Raw genomic sequence first — 6,128 nt, 5'->3', positions numbered from 1 at the left:
TATCAGTACTCTGTGGAACCGCCATGTAGCATGTCTGGAACAAGCTCCTCGGATGCTTCCCATTCAACCCCAGCCCTACTGTACTTTCAGGGCATGCTTTCAGGCTGTTTGTTAGTGTTGGTGGTTGAGTCTGGCTAGATCTCTGGAGAGCTTTAATGAATGTTATTTTTAACAACTCAGATAACTTGAATCCTGGAAAGAAGCGTTTCCGAAATCTCCTCTTTCCATGTGGCTTATCACTCTGGCTCCAAAACACTCAGCAATGCCGGGCTATAAAAATAATTAATTCTTGACAACTCGAGGATAAACATAACAAATGTCAGGCCTTGGCCTAGCAAATCGTCAATATCTATTGACATTTCTTCTTATAGTGTCCATTAACACCACGCCATATTTATTAAGTCTGCCTTCATTACACTGCTCCATTAACTTGGTAATTCCATTCTAATTCCACAGGAATTTTCATAGCTAGATTTAGTTTGGGTTTTGTATTTATATTTTGTGCACATGCCCAGAGGTCCTTGGGCAGTGAGCACATTTTAAATAAATCAAATAAATAATGAATGAAGAAACCTGTTTTATGAATAAGGGGGAAATGAGGAGTGAGATTCAAACCCAGTTTTCCCAGAATCACAGGATTTTAGAGTTGGAAGGGACCTCAATGACCATCTTGTCCGGCTCGTATCTCAATGTGAATGTACATCATATTTGATGAGCAGTAATTCAGATTTGGCTTGAAAACATGTAAGGAAGGAAAACCCACTCCAGGCAGCAGCCCATTCTCCTTTGGGATAGCTTGAATAGTTAAGAAGATTTTTTTTTTCTGAAATGAAGCCTAAATTTACTTCTCAGTATTGCCTCCCTCTCACCCTTCTTCTCCCTCCCAATTCTTCCCCCAGGGTCAACCAGAACATGTCTAATTGTCTCCTAGGTGGCATTTCTTTCAGATACCTGAAGCCAGCTTTCTTGTTCCTGCTAGATCTCGTCTTTCCTACGTTCCACATCCCCATTTCCTTTACCTGCTCCTGATAAGCCCCCAACTAGCTCCTTCCAGCTTCTCAATGTCCTTCTCCCCTAGAACTGAATGTAAAAGTGACTCTAGAAGAGACTTGGACCAAGACAAGTCAAAGGGATTTTCTCTCTCTTACGCCTGGGAGCCATCACTCTTCACAGAGCTCAAGTTTGCCTTAGCCCTTTTGCCTGTCATATCTCTCCTTTGACTCCAAAGGACTTGAAAAAACAATGAGAAGTAATGGTTCATTGAGTGTGTTGTAACAGATCATCGTGGAGGGTGTATATGTGATATATTAATATATATATCTATATATGACATGTGCTTAACAGCAATGACTACAAAACCGACAACTGACTTTTATGCAGCACTTTAGACCCTTGGAAATAATTTATATACATGATACCATTTTGGAATTTATAACAGCCTTTCAAGAGAACTGCTACATGCAATGTCATCCTCATTTGACAGAGAAAGAAACTGAGAATTAGAGACATTAAGGGACTTGTCTATTGGAACACAATTAGCAACAGGCCTGGTTGTTAGCCTGGGTTGGTGCAAAGCTAGAATATACTAGAATATGTTCAGTTCTGGGCACCATTGCTTCTCTGGATGTAGTTGCAGAGGTAGGATTTAATCCTGTGTTTCTCTTGATTCCAATAAAAGAATATTCTTTTTCCACTATATGTTGACCCTGAATATATCCATGTTTTTAATTAATTTTAATTAATATGCAGAAATGTATATATATGTTTATACATACCCATATATTTATCCATAATTTTATTATTATTGTATTTATAATTATCACATAATATAATGTATAAGAATTAGAATCATATAACATCATATATAATATATTATACCATAATATAATGTACTTATAATTATAATTTATAAATAATAAATTATATATATATGTATATAAAATAAAATGTGTGTGAATGTATGTGTGTATGGGGGGGGCAGGTAGCACTGTATAGTTGGTGGAGTTTGGGCTCAGGAAGAGTTAGTTGCAAGTCTTGCTTCTGGCACTCACTAGTTAGATAACCTTGAATAAGTCACTTAACTTTAGTCTTTGTTAGACAAATCTCTAGGATCCTAAGTTAAGAGCAGGAAGGGACCTTAGAGTATGCCTATTCCAATCTTCTCATTTTATAGATGAGGAAACCAAGCCCAGCTAATGGAAGTTACTTGCCGTGCTGAGTTCGCATGGGTAAATGGGTAAATGATAAAGGGAGGATTTGAACTAAGGTCCTCAAACTTCAAAGTCAGTGACGGTTCCTTTGTACTATCCATCTTCTCTCCTTTTAAGTCACAGACAAATTGTAACCTAGGTGGGTAGAGGATGCTCCTAAATAGTCAGTCTTTAAAGTTGATGAGGTCATATATATCCCTCTCAAATTTGCAGAGATGGTATCACTGAATGACTAGAGTAAATTAAGAATTGAATCATTCAAGCAAGGCAGCATGGTGTTGTGAATGGAAAGCCAGCCTCGAGAAGCTCAAATTCTGTCTTTGACATATGTTGACTGTGTTACTTTAGGCAAGTGTTGAGGCCTTTGGTGTCCCAGAGAACCTTATGATTCTAAATTACAGAACAGTTGGGGATCTGAATAGAAGAGGAAGTTTCCTCACTAGCAGTGCCTACTCAGATGAAATCATAAGTCTAGACAAAAAAAAGTCATAAAGGCATTTGTATCACTCATAAAAGCATGGAAATTAACTCAGAGGATCCATCAGTGCTGCCCATGTTCTAAAGTATTTCACTAAAAGCTTGGGTTTTGTGCCACCATAAATACAATTCAGTAGGATGCTTTGTGAAAACATCCAGGTTCAGTGGAGCCACTTAGGAGGTGAGGGAAAGAGAATCACTTCAGGGATAAGCTCAATGTTAAGTCCAAGTAGAAAATCATGAAGACCATGGCCCAGGAGGTAGTACCAGGATGTATGACCAGCTTCTCATGATGTTAATTTAGTAAGGGTCACGGATTTGGAGCTAGGAGGAACTTCAGAGGTCACCTGCTCTACCCCCTTCACTATACAGTCAAGGAGCTTGAGGCCAGAGAGATTCAGTGGGCTTATTTGGCCCAGGTCAATGAGTGAGTGGGTAAAATGGAATTCAAGCTTAGGTCTTCCATTCCATTCCATTCCTTATCCTGTATGCATCCAAGGAACCCCACTACTGCCCTCCTTCCATTATCCCTATAAGCTCTTCCATTGGACCTATCTTCTCCCTCAACCCCACGGGGATGAGTGTCAGATCACTTCTCTCATAATATCTTGGCCCCTCTATATCACTGCCACCCTCTGCCCGCCCATTCCTCAGCCCAATGATTGTTTCCCCCAGGTGAAGATATTCCTAGTTCTGGCTGTAATATATTTGCAAACTAATGCATGCCAGAGTATTTCTCTTGTGATTAATGGTGTAGGTATGAATCACTGAAGAAATGTGTTACATATATTATATGTGATATATTATGTACCTCATGCATGTGTGCATAAATATGTATATAAATGTATTTAGCACCTGTCTCAACATTTATGTCCTTAATCAAGTAATTTGTCTGCATAATTGCCTTCAGTAAAAACTCAAGTGCAGAGGATCAGAGTTCAAAACGCAACTGAGTTGCCTGTTTGTTCTGGGCAGGTCACTTTAAATCCAATTTCTCCATCTGTAAAAGAACTTAGATTATATTTGGAATTCTTGATCTTTTTCTGTACCTTGAACCATTTGACAAGCTGGTCACCTATGGATTTGCATGAGAAAAAATGTGTGTTTTTTAAAAATCATAATTGAAGGAAATGTTAACTTTCAGTTAGAGGCTAGTAAAAATAAATGTAATTTTTCCCTCATTCAAGTTTACAAGCCTCCCTCCCCTTAATCTATCAGAAGACTCCAGATTGAGAAATGCAGGGCCAGGTGATAGATCGAAGTTCCTCAGATTCCTAAATCTGCTCCTATGGTACTTCGACCCTGTGACATCGAAGGCATTTTTAAAGCTTTGGGAACAAATGAGTAAACGCTGACATAATTTATTAATTTCTCAATCTTGACAAATCTGTTTTGAGCTTTGAATAAAAAGGAAAAAAAGATCTTCTCTCTTAAATAAATGCCCTACTGTGTCTAGATCCTAAGTCTCAAGACAACAACTACTTTTTAATATATATAAGCAGGGGCATAAGATGTCACTGAGCTCATAACATCCTGTCTACTGTCACGGGAGTATAAGGATGATATTAGAAATTATTATTGTTAGTTTTCTATTTATTAATTTTACAGGCAGTTGTAGGTTCACCTTCTCTGCAGGTCTTCTGGTGATGGCTGAAGCACCACTTGCCAGGGAGGAAATAGAGACAATTCCCATTCTGGAAAGGATAGTATGCATTGGCCTCTTGGGTCTTCTACTTGGATGTTCTAGGTTCCCGTGATCTCTGAAAGAACCCTGTGCCTCAGATAAAGAGTGACCAACCATCCTAAGTTTCCAGTGAATGACATGAGAGAATTACTTCTAATTCTGCCACAAACTTTCTAGAGACTCCCCCCCTCCCCATCCTATCCAGTCCTGACAGCAGGTGTGTTGTATGTACCTGGCTCTCCCACACAATGTTTACATCTTCTATTCTCCTTGTAGTGGGAACAAATGACACGATTGGGATTCCTTTGAGAGTGTTTTATGCTGGATCTGGGGCCTTCATAGAGAATCAATGGAAATTGCTGGCTCTTTTGGGAAGGGGGTGCTCAACTGAGCAAGTTAAGCCTCCTACACTGTTCTTTGACAAAGAGAAGGAGAATTTAGGCTATAATATCCAACAATTGCCTGGTGATTGTCCACAGGGGCCTACCTGGCCTGAATGGTGTCTAGAAAGACAAAGCAGAAAAAAGCTCAGGCTTCAAAGAAGGCTCTTAAGCCCTGGGTACCTGCTTCCCCTGCCAAAAGAATGAGAGGCTGACAAATGACTCTTGTGAGATCATTCATGAGATCATCCCCTAGCTCACTCCTCTTAGTGTTTCCATCATCTCCAGGACCATTTCCGACACCTCGCTGATTGATCAGGGCTAATGAACTTGTCCCCTTATTCTACTTCATGGTGGCCTTGAGTTCATTTTGGTGTAAATCACAAGATCATAAATCTAGGACTGAAAGAGCACAGGTTTAGAGTGGGAAGAAACCTCAGCAGACATCTAGTCCTACACTCATTCTAGAAATAAGAAAACTCAGGCCCTCAGCTGAAGAAGCTTGTCCAAATTAGCACACATAGGCTCACGGGAGCATAGATTTAGACTGGGAAGGGACATCAGAGACCATTCATTCCAACCTTTTCATTTTTCAGATGAGAAACCAAGGCCCAGAGAGGATAACTGGCTTGCCCATTGACCCTCAGATAGGAAGAAACATTGGTTCATAGACTGAGAGTCAGAAGGGACCTTTGAGATCATTTAAGCCACTCTCCTGTGGGTTTTTAAATCAATATACAATAACCAAAATATTATATTTTATAAAGTTTATTAATAACAACTAGAGTAAAAGCTACCTAAACCACCCAGCCCAGTGGAGAGAGGAGAGAGCAATAGGGAGGAGCAACAGATCTTACATGAACAGGGAAAAGCATTCTGGGTAATGTAGTTTTAGGGGTTCAAGATTAACTATACTCTCCTCATTTAAACATGAGAAATCAATTCTAGAGAGCCTAAATGTCTTATCTAATAGGTCACAGGTGATGCGAGGTTACTCACACTTTAAGGTTAGGGCAATGATGGTGAACATTTTAGAGACTGAGTGCCCAAACTGCACCCTCATGCTGCATGTGAGCTACCCCGGAAAGAAACACTCCCATTGGATGACTGGGCGGAGGGACTGGTGATGTGAAAGATGTCCTCAGGCGTGGTGGAGAGAGAGAGGGGAGTAGCCCCCTCTGGCTTGCATGCCATAGGTTCACCAGGGGATCCTTCTACCTATGAGCTGACTTTTGTGGGAGTAGGCTAAGCCATCTCAAAAGTGGAGTTGGGCAAGCCCATTTCTATTTGAAAGTGAAATCAAAATATCATGGTCAAGATAACCCACTGAGGACATGAATTATTGAAGAGAAAGTAAAAGCTTAATATACATATATA

Source organism: Monodelphis domestica, chromosome 1, assembly GCF_027887165.1.
Source record: "Monodelphis domestica isolate mMonDom1 chromosome 1, mMonDom1.pri, whole genome shotgun sequence".
Lineage (NCBI taxonomy): Eukaryota > Metazoa > Chordata > Mammalia > Didelphimorphia > Didelphidae > Monodelphis > Monodelphis domestica.
Note: the sequence above shows the minus strand (reverse complement) of the source record.